This window comes from Neovison vison, chromosome 2 (assembly GCF_020171115.1).
Source record: "Neovison vison isolate M4711 chromosome 2, ASM_NN_V1, whole genome shotgun sequence".
Lineage (NCBI taxonomy): Eukaryota > Metazoa > Chordata > Mammalia > Carnivora > Mustelidae > Neogale > Neogale vison.
Window position 1 is genome coordinate 52,548,605 of NC_058092.1, and position 15,622 is coordinate 52,564,226.

The following is a 15,622-nucleotide window of genomic DNA, read 5'->3' on the forward strand; positions in this document are numbered from 1 at the left end:
TTTTTTAAGATTTTATTTATTTATTTGACAGAGAGAGAGATTACAAGGAGGCAGAACAGCGGGCAGAGAGAGAGGGAAGCAGCCTCCCTGCTGAGCAGAGAGCCTGATGCAGGGCTCTATCCCAGGACCCTGAGAACATGACCTGAGCCAAAGGCAGAGGCTTAACCCACTGAGCCACCCAGGTGCCCACAAAGGTGTTAATTTAAAAAGAATCTCTCCTTTCCTTAAACCACTCAGAAACCCACTTAGAAGCAAGGTCAGGTTGAGGTATTGAATTTGGGGTTTGACAATTCCTAACGTAGGCGATTCCAGGCTGTGTCCTCCATCCCAGGGAGTTCCCAGCCCATCTTTATAAGGGCAACTGCTAGAGGATCTGGGTTTTACTCTAGGATCTACCAAGAACTTCTTGGGTGACTCTCCTCACTGCTTCTTTAGTGCCTCAGTTTCATCATTTTGCTCCTGCAAAATGGGAACAATGATCCTCACGTCGTAGGGTCATTGTAGAGATGAACCGAATATAAGGTAGGTGAGGGGACCTGATGGGGGTGGGGGGTGCTCGATCACTGATCGTTTGGACCCCTTCCTCCACCACAAAGAAGCAGGGCTGTGCCCAGCACACTCAAGGTTGACAACCGCCACACCAGCCTATGCTAAAGCCCTCCACACACAGCACCTGAGTCAGGGCTTTTACTGAATGCCAGGTGAACCCCAGCTAGGCTTGAACCGTCCGGGAGCTCTGAGGCACATTTCCTGCAGGGTTTCTTGCAGGAGCATTTTGGGAAGGACTCACGCTGCTGCTCCGGGTGAGTGGGGCCACACCCTGGTGCTTGGGAGTTGGTGGCAGTGGCTGCATTTTGTTGTTGGTTTGTTTGTTTTATAATATCCACATCCTGTCCCACAGCTGGGGCAGAAAATCAAGCTTTAGTTGTGGGATTTTTGTTTACTTTATTCACTGACTGGGCTGGTCAGGAGTTTACCGGGGGTCAATGTCTTTATGTTGCTTGGATTCTGCGAAGAGACTCCAGCAGTTTCTAGCTGCTAAATCTGCTGGTGTGAAAAAAGGAACTTAAAAAAAAAAAAAAAAAAAAAAAGGTTGATCCACATGGTCTGACTGCTTTTAGGATAAATTCATTTTTGTTTTGCTTAAAAAACAATAACAACACCCTCGTAAATGCTTATGTGTTTTTGTTTTGCGCTGGCAGCTTTGGCAGTAGGATTTTTTTGGTAGAAAAAAAGTAACTAGAGAAATAAATGCAGCAGCTCTCACAGCTGCAAATTATTGATTCCGCTCCACTTGGGGAGAGAGGGAGAAGAAAAAGAAAGGAGGAAACAAAAGGGAAAAAGAAAGACAAAGAGAAAAAGAGGAAAAGCGATTAGCTTTCTTGCCAGAGGATATCTCTCTGTCAGTTCCCAAGAAGTCTTCCTCACATCCTTTCTCTCAGGATGCTTCAGAGGTCCTGAGAGTGTTTTATTTGTAAAGGCTGTGAGCAGACAAAAGAGAGCAGCTCAAAAATCTCTCTCAAAATTTTATAACTAACATTGTATTCTATCCATGATAAACCCAATATATGTTCATTAAAAAGAAGGGAGAACATATCGAAAAGGAGAAAGGAAAGGGTACCTGAGTGGCTCAGTGGGTTAAGTGTCTGACTTTCAGCTAAGGTGGGCTGGGAGTTGGGTCTGGAATGGAGCCCTGTATAGGGCTCCCGGCTCAGCTGGGAGTTGGCCTCTCCCTCTTCCATTCATGCTTTCTCTCAAATAAATAAATAAACAAATAAATCTTAAAAAGAAAAAAGAAACAAAGAAAAGGAAAAAATTCCCGGCCATCCAAACACAACTATTGTTGATATTTTCATGTACTATCTAGCAATCTTTTTGCTTTACATATGTTTCTTCATTTATTTCTCATGGGTATAAGGGCAGGGTGTGGACGCTTCTGCACTCTGCATCTCTCACATAGCAGATAATAGCATTTATGGAAGCCTCACTACGTGCCAGGTAATGTCCACCATTACTCAGTGTCCCTCAACCTGCCTGACCTCTTCACCTGTCCATCATCAGCCCCAGCCACATAAATGTGGTTAAGTTCCCACCTGTTTCTTTGGCATCACCTCGTGTGAAAACAGCTGGATGAAGTTTCACCCAGTTTGAAGGGCATTTGGGGATGATCTTACTTCAAATGAGCTATAGGACATGGAATTTTCATCATGGGAAGCCTCAGGTGTGGGGTTGGGAGCTGGAGGGCATAGCTCAGATTTTTATTTCTACCCAGAGGGAGTACTGTGACTCTTCTTTCTGAAAATTCTACTAAGTCGAGTTCAGACATTTATGGTTTTAAAAGTTTGCTATAATTTTATGGATGGGTTCCGTATATTTCAAAATAAACATAATTTTCCCCCAGGGGTACATGTAAGAAATTATACCTGGCCTAATGCCCTCTGGAGACATTGATTCAATGTTAGGAAGAATTTTTTAAAAAGAGAACTTTAGAAGAATCTAATATGTCAAAATGGGATCTTGTTTGAAATCCAAAGAGGAGATATGCAGTAAGACTTTTCATGGCAGTTGGCCAGGAGAGGCACTTTTCCAAGGGCATCCAGGCAGGTGTCCAGCCTAAGAACGTTGAAAACACCCAATGTGAGAAGGTTTCAGCTTTCAGAGCAATGAAACTGAGGTACGAATAGAGGCATCTCTGATGCCAAATGGAAGAGACAGGCATTGGATTAAGTTGCAGTGGACATAGAAGACAGCAGTGATGTCCAACAGGCTTTACCCAAAATTCCTGTGAACAGATGCTCCAAGGTATAATTATGTGACTCTGCTTCTTATATGACAACTATACTTAATAATGATTCAGAATAAGACATGAAGATGTATTCATATATATTCCAACTCATAGGACAACAAATGTGTGTATAAAAACATTGTTTTCCACCAAGTTGAAAATTTTTAGAAGTCTGTTTGAACCATTACAACTCTAAACATTAATTTTCAAATAGCTTCTATTACATTTGATGATTCTCCTGAGCAATTTCATACAAAGCAGTTCGAAATGATAGTAAGGACTGCCCTTAAAACACTTTACTAAAATTTGGTAAGAAATGCTAGTGGTTTATGACAGGGATACGATTATTACCCCTATTTTATAGAGCTGGGTCAGGACTAGGGTGAGGCAAGTGAGTTTCCCAGAGCACAAAATTTTATCAAGCCTGCAAGTAGGTGCTTCCTTAAATTTTGAGCGCTGAGTGCCTTGTTTATCTCATTCTAGTCCTGATGCTTTTATAGATGGAGGAACTGGGGTTCTAAGATGCTAATTGTCTGAAGTCCTCACCTAATAAGTGGCAGAGTGAAAATTTGAGCCTGATCCTGGTTAGCCCCAAGTGATTTCAGTTCTTCATTTACCAAATATTGGCTGTTTCCATGGGCACCATGGAAACACAGCTTCTACCCTTCAAGAATTAATAAACACGGAGGGAAACACGTACGTGTAATACTATGTAATACTATGAACTGTGCATTATCTTAACTATAGATATCAACTAGCATCTTTAAGGCAATGAACGTTCTTCATTTGCAAAAACATCTTGATAAATTCCTGAGGTAAAGGAGAAAGTCTATGTTGGCTGAAAAATAAAGAAAAATAGAGTAGTTAATTTGCTCATGGGAAAATGAGAAATTGAAGAAGGAGAAGGAGAGGAAGAAGGATGGAGAGGAGGAGGAGAGGAAGAAGGGAAGGAGGGAGTGGAGAGGGAGGAGTAGGAAGAGTTGGGGGAGGAGGAGGAAGGGGAAGGGAAGGGAAAGGAAGGGGAATATTGCAGAGATGGGTGGGACGAGAGGATCCAATGAGCTGGTGTGAGGTTGGGGATTATAGGAAGAAATGGCACTAGAATTTCCCTGGTAAAGAAGAAACTTAAAATAGTGGGTTTTTTTGTTTGTTTTTTTGTTTTTAAAGATTTTATTCATTTATTTGACAGAGAGAGATCACAAGTAGGCAGAGAGGCAGGCAGAGAGAGAGAGGAGGAAGCAGGCTCCCTGCTGAGCAGAGAGCCCGATGCAGGACTCGATCCCAGGACCCTGAGATCATGACCTGAGCCGAAGGCAGCGGCTTAACCCACTGAGCCACCCAGGCGCCCTAAAATAGTGTTTTAAGAATAGAAATGCCACTGCCTGCATTTCCCCTTGCTCCCCCACCCCAGGTGTTCAAGTAGTCTTCTGTATCACAAATGCTTCCTCTAGGGAATGGTTTGTATTGAAAATTTAGGAAGGGCACGGAACCACTGCCAGTCCATGTTGCACATTTGTGCAAATTGATGAAAGGAGCCCTTTTGGGTGGGTGCAGAAGGTGAGCAGGGCATGAGCTGGTTTTTCCGACCTCCTTGCCCCCTTAGCTTGGTGGTACCCTTGGGCAGAACACAATCTATATAGGCTTATATAATGGCTCTGGTCATATTGGGGTCAACATCGTGCAGATCAGAGGCGACATGCCTACATGCAGAGGTGCAGCTGGGGGCCAAGGAAAATACAGATCCCTGGGAATTCACAGAGGCCATAGGAAAGGCTTCAGACTTCCACAAGGTGCAGAATTAGAATTCAATGAACCTTATCCAGCTCTATGGGACTATGATCTGGATTGCCCTTATAGACACACAAGTACACCATAGCATGGTCCTGCTTGGGAGAACTGGGAGGTTTCTTAGTGGAGGTGACATTTAAGATGCTATTCAAAGGCTGAGCTTGCTGAGAAGATGTTGTGTTAGGCTTAGGGAGAAATCCAATTTAGTAGTAGCAAGGCTTGTGTATGGGGAAGTGACATGGCATGGGAATGGAGGAAAGCCACAGCTGAACTATTAAGGGTCATAAGTGCAAAGTTTTGCACTTTCCATTCCTACAAGAGCAGAGGAACCACTGGAAAATGGCTAAGTAATTAGCAAGTTTTTTTGGCATGGAGGAAGAGGGTGGAGCAGGGTGGGAATCTTTTCCTTATTCCAGGTGGCTCAGGATGAGACCAGAACTAAGGTAATAGCAGTAGGGATGAAGAAAAATGTACTCCGTTAAGCAAAGGGTTTCCAGGACTGAGGAGTCCTATTGGTCATAGCTGAATGGAATTTTCTAGTTTGGACCACTGGGCACATTTTTGTTTTCTAGTCCCCAAACCAAAGTGCTCATTGTTGTATGTTGAGGGTCTCACCTGCCTCCATGCCTTGTGCTAAGGACAACAGAGAAGTTGTTTCTATCCTGGACCCAGGGTCAAGGAAAGGGGGACATCCAAGAACAGGGTAGCTCTGCACAACTTGGCTTTTTCTTACACATTCAGGACAGAGTAGCATCAGGTCAATCTGGAAAGAGCTTTCCAGATGGTGGCTGATGGAGCAGGGAGTAGGCAGAGAGCGAGAAGGAGGCCTTCTATGTGCCTCCGCCAAATTCCCGAGAGCAGAGCAAGTGAGCTGAGCTAGCACTTGGCATGAACGTGGAAGAATGTCACTAGCACTGAATCAGTTGACAAATGTCCTGATAGTAGAAGAATGACTGAACTCCTCTCCCCCCCTCAAGAACCCTATCTTTGTGGGTCAGCCTGAGTCAAGGCTTTGTTCCAAGGGGCTCTCAGGAGCAGGAGAGGCCATCTGAGCTTTGAAGCTGAAGGATCCTCTAAGGTAAGTGCTGTAGGTTTGACAGGTAATATTTCTCCCATTTTACAGATGATGGTATTTAGGCCCAGGGAGACTAAGTAACTTATTCAAGGTCTTCCAGGAAAAAAGGCCCAAAGCCAATAATGGCAGGTCCATCTCTGGTAGTGGATACCCTGGGCAGGCATTTTTCTCAGCATGGTGTTTTTTCTTTCCAGTTTGATTGAGATATGATTGACATATAACATTATATTAATCTAAGGTATACCAAATAATAATTTGATATCTCTATATATTATGAGATGATTACTACAATAAGTTCAGTTAACATCTGACCTCACATAGTTACTATTTCTTTTCCTTTGTGATGAGAACTTTTAAGATATATTCTCTTGCAACTTTCAAATGTATAATCCAGTATTATTAATTATAGTCACCATGCTGTACATTACATCCCCAGGACTTATTTATCTTATAACTGGAAGTGTATACCTTTTTTTTTTTTTTAAATGTGGGACTTAAACTCACAACCCAGAGACCAAGACCTGAACTGAAATCAAGAATCGGATGCTTAACCACGGAGTCACCCGGGTGCCCCAGAAGTTTATACCTTCTGACCACCTTTACCCATTTCTTCAGTCTGCCACCTCTGCTTCTGGCAACCACCAGTCTGTTCTCCGTACCAATGAGTTTGGCTTCTTAGAGTCCACAGACAGGGGAGATCACACTGTATTTATCTTTCTCTGTCTGATTTATTTCATTTAGCGTAATGCCTTCAGGGTCCACCCATGTTGTCACAAATGACAGGATTTCTTTACTTTTTATGGTTGAATAGTATTCACATTTTCTTCCGCCATTCTTCTGTCAATGGACGCTTAGGTTGTTTCTGTGGCTTGGTTCTTGTAAATAATGCAGCCCTGACCATGAGGGTGTAGATATTTTTGAGATGGTGAGTTTGTGGCCTGGTTTTTAGCATCTTCTTTGAATCACATAATCCCTGTGACATTGGCACTTCTTTAAGCCCCATTTCATAGATAGGGAAACCAGGATACAGAGAGCTTAAGTAACCTACTCATATGTATGGAGCTGAATTTCAAATCCAGGCAGTCTAACATCAGAGTGGGCCCCATCTTGCTCCTTTGACTTCAGCACAAGCAAAGTCTGGTCTTTTCAATACATTAACAATCAGTTCTTGGCATACAGATGCCAAATGTGATGGCAATCATTTCACATATAAGGGATTTTAAAGGCATACCTTTGGGAAGCTCACTTCAGCTATATTGTAGGAAATTGCTGGAGTTTAGAGTCTTCAGATCACAAGCACAGTATTAGCAGTGGGGTGGAAGTATTAGTAGTATTCATCTTATTAAAAGAACTTCTTTTTCCTGGAATTCGATGGCATTCCCATATACATACAGACAGGCTGGGATGCTTCATGGAGAAAGTGTAAGTATATTTCCTAATGCAACTTTCTCAGTTATAGAAATTATAGAGATGGAATCAGTGGGTAAGCAATCTGAATTTTAGTACCCCTAAAAACAAGGCATTCTTTTATTTGCCTGACTATAGATTCATTATAACACTCCCTTCCTGATCTGGTACCAATAAGACACACAAAGATTGGACAAAGATATGGCATTTAGTGGACAATAGGTTTTTGGCAGGGAAGTGGGTGTGGCCCAGGATATTGGAAAATGACACTGCTTTTCATCTACTTTTGGGATTGAGATTGAATCCTGTGGTCGAATGACTAAAAAGAAAAAAAAAAAAAAAAGCCTGCCGTTCTCCAAGTACTTTGTCATAGGACTTTGTCAGCCATTAAGAGATGGCATCTTTTACCCTACCCGTTGAATCTGGGTTGTCTTCTGAATTGGATTGGCTGGTAGGATGGGGCAGAAGAGATGGATGTCAGTTCCAAACCTAAAGTCCGGCCCACTTCTGCTCCCCTCTTGCTCTTCTGCCTTCAGTATGAGAACAATACTGAGCTCGCCTGCTGGGAGATGGGATACTATGTGGAGCAGAGCTGAGTCATCCTCTGAGCTGAGGCTGTCCTAGATCAGCCACTTCCAGCAAAATTTCTAGCTGGTGGCAGACATGGGAGCAAGCCCAGCTGACATCATGTGAGCCCATTTCAGATAAGCATAGATGTTCAGCCAGCCCCTAAAATGCACGAGAAACAATAAGTGGTTGTGATTTTTAAACCACTCATTGTTGGGGTGGTTTGTTAGGCAGCAGTTATTAATGGCAGTAGATAAATGATGAAAGTACAAAAGGCAAATCTCATCAGTGATACAGGACGTCTGTTCCCCTCCAACATGCCCTCTTTCCTATGTCCCCGCTTTCTTCTTTTGCATTTGCTTCCAGTAGTGCCTGCAGCTCCTTCCTTACCCAGACCCACAGACGTCAGGCCACGAGTTACCTATTTGGAAAAAGTGGCCAAGTCTTATATTACAAATGTACTGAGGAAACCACACTCATGCTCCCCTAGCCCAGAAAAACAAGTCACCAACATGGAAGGAATCCAGACCTTTCTCCCTTATTCCCGCACTTATATTTTAATCCATTTCCTCTCAATTCTCAGCCCTGGTTTCACTTCCGGTTTAGAGGGGGCTATGGCAGAGAGTTTAGAATCAGGAAACCTGGAGTTGCCCAGATCTGGATTTAAACTCTGGCTCTGTTGCTTACTAGTTGTGTGTTTCTAGAACTGTCCCTTAAATCACTGAGCCTCAGTTTCTTTGTACTAAAAATGGGGATGATACTCTCTATCTCTAGGATTATTGTGAGGATTCAGTGAAGTATATATTTCGGACATATTAAGTGCTCCATAAATAGTAGTTTTGACTAACTGGTTGATTACCTAACCCATTCTAACTCTGGGGCTCCCTTTCAGAACTCGATTTGGATTCATACTGCCCACTCTCCCCACACAGTATTCCCAGGGAATCTGGTCCACTGAGCCCAGTCTCCAGTGCCTGTGAGCCCCGGGCTGACGTATTAGTGGGCCCTGGTACAGATTCACTCTGGAATGGCACAAAATGCAGTCAAGGCCCTTTTGCAAATGGGTCAGTGGGCAAGCCCACCTCCCCAAACCCCCAAGCTCTGCTGACCGCTTGCTATTATTTTCATATGATGCAATGTTCCTTCTCCCCTTTGGAGCAGTATTAAGTTTCCTTCCATTCCCATACACTTCAGAGACTGCTGCCCCTCTCACATTTCAGACGCTGACCCGCTCCTTTGCACTTTTCCCCTCTGCTTGTCTGGAGACCTGCATAATGAAATTCAGACAGCGGTGACTGCTGGGCTCTGTCTAACTTCCCCTCAGTGTGGGTGACGAGGGCTGGGCTGCCGGGCCTTGCAGGGAGCGGGTTCCTCCGATGGCCTAGACGTAAACTGGGGCCACAGCAAGCCTGGTGACTTCATTTCTTTTTGTCAGATCAGAGCTTCCTCGCTCTGAGGAGAAAGGCAAACACTTTTGATCTGACTGTGGGGGGTGGGGTGGAGGATACACGCGATATATAAAATGAAACAAGCTTTCCAAAAACAACAAGGCTGAATCATAATAACTTACATTTGTGGAGCACTGTAGCTTGGAAAGCGCCTTTCACACGCGGTGTCTCCTTGGATTCTCACAGCAGCCCTGGGAGGCAGGCGGGACAGGGATTAACATCCCTGTTTAACCATGAGGTCACACGGCGAGTTGGGCGACAGAGTCCCAGCCCACACACACGTCTCTGGACCCCACACCCAGCACTCCATCCTCTGTTGAATGCTGTCTTCTCTCTTGCATTTCACGCCATGACTTAGGCCCAGCATTTGTAAAACTTTCCCATAGAAACATCCCCTTCGCCAGAGGGGAATGAACATCCTAGAAACGCAAAATTACTACCAGATTCTGTGTTTTATTTTAAAAAAAAAGTTCACTCAAGCGATGAATTCTAATTCAATAGTTATGTCATATTTATATTAAATAGAGCTTTATCGTCTTAATATACAAGCCCGGTTTTATGGTAGCTTCTCTCAGATACCATATTCCAGGAACATGGTTTTGCTTAACCCCTGGTAACCCCTGGGGTTTGTGGCCCCAGGTTCTAGATGCTTCCAACCAGTGGGCAAGATGAGTGTGCAACACACACGCCTATAACCACAGCAACCACCTGAAGAAATGCTTTATATTAGCCCTGACCCTGGTGAGGATGTTCTTTTTTAATTGGCATTTTTGGATGGCCTTCCTTTAAACCATCTGCCGCAAGCATTCCATCTTGTGTCGACAATGGAAAGACACATGTTCCTAAGGTATGTTCAGCATCTGAGAGGCTGAAGGAAGGAGCTTTTCAGGCATTGCCAGATACACCAAGTGCCTGGGCAGAGCAGAACACGCGCACTCTCGGCAGGAACCAAAACCGGAGAGCAAGCCCAGCTGTGCGGCGTCCCATCCAAGGGGTGGAACACGAGATTTAGGACCTTGGAGTAGTCATAAGCTCTACGTAGTACCTTACATCACCCTTTGAGCAACTTTCTTTAGGCAGAGCCTTGAAGAGGGATCCCACTGTCACCCAGGGATCACTATCCTCTCCACTCCCGACAGGTCTCTAAATCCTTGGATTCCAAAGGGCCCCGCTGGCTCCAGCTAGCCTGCCAACCTTGCTCATGGGCTGTTTGCTTCACAGAGGCCTCCTGGTGCCAGCAATCTACGCAGGTGGTAGGGACAATTGCAGCATGCTCATCAGAACAGATGAGATGTAGCCCCGAGTCAGACATAGGTAGACTCTCGTGAGAGCTGATTCCTTTGGTGTGGCTTAAGAAAATGGGAATATATTCCAAAGTGCTCTTTGATTAATTGGTTGCAACCATAGACTTGAGATTTGCTGAAGGAAAGAAAGAGGGATGATCTCAATAGCTAGCATGTACACAAGCTTCTTCTGTGCCAAGAGCTCATCTAAGCATCTTAAATGCATTAGCTCATTGTCTTCTCACCATGATCCTACAAGCTAAGTGCAATTGTGATCATCCCCTTTTCACTAGTAAGCACACTATAGCACAGAGAGGGTAAGCAGCGGGTCCAAAGTAAATGGTTAGTATGTATGGAGCAGAGCTGGGATTTCAACCTAGGGACTCCACACTTTTAATCATACCATGCTGCCTCTTTTTTTTTTTTTTTTGATGTCCATGCTGCCTCTTATTGCCTGCACAATGCACCCAAGGATAATAGTAACAGAACCTTCTTTAGTCTTATTCATGCCAAGCACTGGGCTCAGTGCTTGACACGCTCTATCTCCCACAATCCCTAAAACTGTCTTGGAGAGAAAGTCGTGTCATTACTTCCATTTTCTAAATGAGGAATCTGAGGCTTGGAGATGTTAACTTGCCAGACGTGACATAGCTAGTAAATGACTCGAAAATCCATGCTGTTAATCATTTTAATTTACCGCCCTTCCGTGTAAACTGCACACTGCAAATAGCACAAAACAAATAAAACAGTTTTGCAAAGAATTTCCTTTGTATTTGGGACACTGAATAGGTACAAATTCATTTCCAAGGAAACGCTGTGGGATTTGAGATCTGGGAGGCAGGCAGTGGGGTGAAAAGCAAAGGACCCCAAACTCATGGTCAGAAGATCTAGGTTCACATCCTACCTTTGGTGCCCGCCTTCCAGCCTCAGTTTCCTCATTTGTAAGGTGGTGATGATGGCAAAACCTAGCTGCGGGGATTACATGGTAAGGCATATGTGGTGGTGTTATTATTTAATGTGTATAAGGTGGGGCTTTTTGTTTTTGTTTTTTCATTACAGTTCACTCCTGATGGTGTACATTCTAAGGATTCTGACAAGTATGTAATGACATGTATCTACCATTCTAGTATCATAAGGAAGAATTTTAGTGCTCTAAAATCCTCTGTGCTCCACCTGTTTACCCCTCCCAACCCTCCCAACCCTCCCAACCCCTAGCAATCACTGATCTTTTTAATGTCTCCATAGTTTTACCTTCTCCAGAGTGTCGTGTAGTAGGAATCATATAGTACATAGGAATCATACAGTACATAGCCTTTTCAGCTGCTTTCACTTACAATATACACTTCAGTTCCCTCTGTCATTTCCCTGCTTGATAGTTGATTTCTTTTCAGTGCTGAATATTGATCCATTATCAGGATAATTATAGTTTATGTATTTATTTTTCTTTCCCAAATCAGTGCAGCTTGTGTTCCATTTTTAAAATATCACTGATAAATCTGAGATTTCATCTGGCATCTTGCCATTTCCATAGCTGGACACCTTAGATCTGATTCATCAGTCTGCTGAACCAATCCTTTTTCAGAAACATAGATACCTCATCATCCAGAAGTTTTCTGCTCTCCTTGTTTTCAACTTTTAAGGCGTGCTGCATCACAGCAGATGACTTTGATGTGAGTTCAATGTCATTTCCTTCAAGAACTAACTCAGCTTTTTGGGCTTCAGATACTGAACAAACAACACCTGTCCACATCTGAACTCTGTGGATGTAGTTTTCATCCAGGAAATTCTGGATTTCAACAAGAGAGTCCTTCTCCTGAATAACAACATGGATGGGGAAGTGAGCACACACAGACCTCATCTGGTAACGGGAGCCCAGGGCGACACCCTTGATCATGTTCTGTATGCAACTACAGATAGGGCGAACAGTAGCCAGTTCTTTCCTAGTTCCCCACCATTTGTCAACCCAGAGTGTCGTCTTTTTCTTTCCAAGGAGACTGAACTCTACATTGATGTGATTGAAGTCCCTTTGCAGGGCTCCTCTGGGGCCCTTTGCAATGATAGTGGGTCCTTTCCGAGTGTTGTCCACATCCGTTGGAATGTTGACAGTCTGATTGATGAGAGTGGTCTTCATTCTTGCAGTAGGTGTGGCAAAGAGCAATAATTTATTAAGGTTTATTTTTTTTAAAGCCCAACTCTTCTTTTTATAGTTGAGAAAACTGAATCCTAAGGAAGTTTGAAAAACTTGCTCAAGTCCCGTAGCTAGTTGGTGACAGTCATGACTTGAAAGTAACTCTTCAACCTCCAGTCCAGCACTTTTGGCTCCTTAACTGCGCTAAGTTTCTGACATTTTCTGGAGTTTTTGTTTTAGGATCTCCTCTTGTTACTTGCATCCATTTGCTAATTCTCTTGTATTTGTGGAATCAGAGGTCAAAAAGAGTTTGCATAAGGCAAATGCACATTCTCCACAACCGTCTGGGGGTTTAAGGGCTTCTGCTTCCTTCTTCTTCATGTAGAAGGCGTAGTAGGGATTCCTGAGGTAGTCTCATGTGTTGTAATGGCAGGGGTGGTGTAGTGAGAAGAGAGAATCACGAAAAAAGAAATCCAATCAGAATCAAAAGAAAGCCCCACACTTCAGTTCAAAAAAGCAACTGTACCAGAGGTAGCGAGTGGTAGAATATTCCACACAAATAAGGCCTTGGGATTTTAATTGTGTAAGCTCAGTAGGAAACACAATTGCTACGGGGTTGTCTAAAAAGCTGTCACACTCTTAGAGTGCATTAACAGGGCTGCTTACTGGTGCTGAACCTGTCACAAACTGATGGAGAGACTCGAGTTTTTAAAATGTCGACGAGTGAGGAATGTTGTAATCCCTCTGTATTCTGTATTTACGTACAGATGTACAAGAAGGCCCATTTATGGATGTCATATGCAAACTGTGTATTGGGGCACTGGGGGGCTCAGTCAGTTAAGTGTCTGCCTGGGATGGAGCCCACATCAGGTTCCCTGCTCAGCAGAGAATCTGCTTCTCCCTCTCCCTTTGACCCTCCTCCCTTCTTGGACTCGCTCTCTGTCTCAAATAAATGGATGAAATCTTAAAAAAGAAAGAGAGAGAGAGAGAGAGAGAAAGAAACCATTCACCGACAAGCTGGACTATGACCAGAGGCTGCTGATGGGGCCGTGGGCACTGGAAAGGAACCCACTTTGTGGGGGGCTTCTAAGTACTAGGTACTGGGCCAGGGAGGCTTTAGCTACATGGTTTCACTGCATCTTCATACCAACTCTGAAATAAAGTTCTTATTAATCTCATCTACATATTTTGAGAGGAAGACATTTACCCAAGATCACTCCCCTTGAAAGTGATGGGGCTGGAGCTTAGCACCATGTTCTTCCCACTACCAGGGAAGTGAAAGCTCTTAAAAACCATATCATAAGAGCAGAGAGGAAGAAACCAGGCACACACAGCTATCCAAATATATTTGAAATATTGTCAAGTGAAACCAGAAGCTAGATTTATTCCTCTTTGGTCCCAGAGAAAATTAGAGCCTGAAGATAAGTGTTGCAGGGAAGCACATAAGAAGTTAATGTCAGGAAGAACTTTCTATCAGAGGATGGTTCCGTAAATGATCCAGCCTTCATTCATCCCATGTGCCTCCTCGCTGGAGGAGCATTCAAGGAGAAGCCAACTGGCCAGTTGTCAGGGGTGTTCTTCATTCACTCAACTGGTATTTAATAAGGGTTATCCCTGCTTTAGAACTTGAAGATTCAGCAATGAACAAAACAGGGAAAAAAAAAAAACAAACCAAACCTATAAATACTTGTATTCTTGCCTTAATAGGGTTGACATTGCAATGGAATATAGTGGTAGAGGTCATTGCAGGATTCTCTGGTCTATTCAACTAGCAGTTTGAGGTGACACTAAGACACCAGTCATACATGGTCATTTGTGCCTGCCAGTGTCCCCTCAGCTTTACCACTGCTGGGCATGCTGGCTTAACCTCTAATTCCCAAATCCTGTGAATCTTTGCTGAGGGCACTGTGTGGTCACTGGAGCCCTTTCTAGCCCATATGCTAGAAGTGATGAAGGGATTGGCATTCCCCCAGCAGCTGTCATCCAATGACTGATGAGATTAAAACTGTGGTCTTCTCGTCTCTCAGTTGGGATAACACTGAGGCAGAGGATCCACGGTGCCTCCCTGATTCCCTCAGCAGGATGGCGCTCCCGTTTCCATAGTGGAACCTTGCTTGATTGGTTCTTTCTTGTCCCTATCTGTTTCCCATTGCCTGACTTATGGTCCCTGGAGCTACTTCCCAAATAAACCACGTGCACTTGCATTCTTGCCTCAAAGCCTGCTTCTGGGGGATCTCAAAGTAAGGCAACCCTTATGATTCTTGAACACTGGCTGAATGTCAAAAGATCTGAGTTTTCATCATGGCCCTTGGCTCTGTGCAAGTCACTAACCCTCCCACTCCTCATATTATCACTTGTAAAATAAGAGCATCAGACTAGATGAAATATATGTGCATATAATTTGAAATATATGTCTATATTCCTACCCACAAACATGCCTAGTATTTAATTTTGTAGCCTCCTTTGCATGGTTTTGACAGAGCCTTCACATTCATGTCCCACCGATCCTCAAAATACCTCTGTGAATTAGACTGAATAGGGACAATTTTGCCTATTTAAGAGGTTAGACAATTGCACCACCATAATGACGGGTTTCCTTTTTCCTCTTCTAAACATTTAACTAATGTCCTAGAGTTTGAGTGATCCCCATCCTGTTTTCCTAATCTCTATCTCCAATCTGATGCAAAGAACAAATTTCCTGTTGCTCGATTATTGGATCAAGAGGTTATGGCCAGCAAATGGCAGACTCATGGCTAAAATAAGGGATCCAGATTCTTTGGAATATAAAATTCCATCAGCGACCCATACAGGTTAGGTGCTGTGTGGGACAAGACTCTGGGGGCAGACACAGACCCGGGCTACATGCAAGTAGTTTTGTGAGTCACACACACACACTCTGGTAAGAGGCAGGATGGGATCCATTTTTATATTTTCTACGGTTTATAAAAGCACTTTTTGCACTCACCCCGTGAGATACAAGTTTTATTATTCTCATTTTGATGGGAAAACAGACGCTGGGAGAGGTCAAGTAGTTGTGATAAATGTGCATTCTGCCTTGAAATGTTAAGGCGGGTGCCAGTGGAGGTTTATCATGCCCAGGCCTGTCCCCTGGAGAGCTGTGGTTATGCGTTCTCTTGTAGC

The 15,622-nt window shown here is 43.7% G+C and overlaps 1 pseudogene; it reads right to left on the minus strand.

The window, feature by feature from the left end:
- Window positions 1-11,837: 11,837 nt before the first annotated feature.
- On the minus strand, window positions 11,838-12,484 carry LOC122899128 (annotated as a pseudogene).
- Window positions 12,485-15,622: the final 3,138 nt, after the last annotated feature.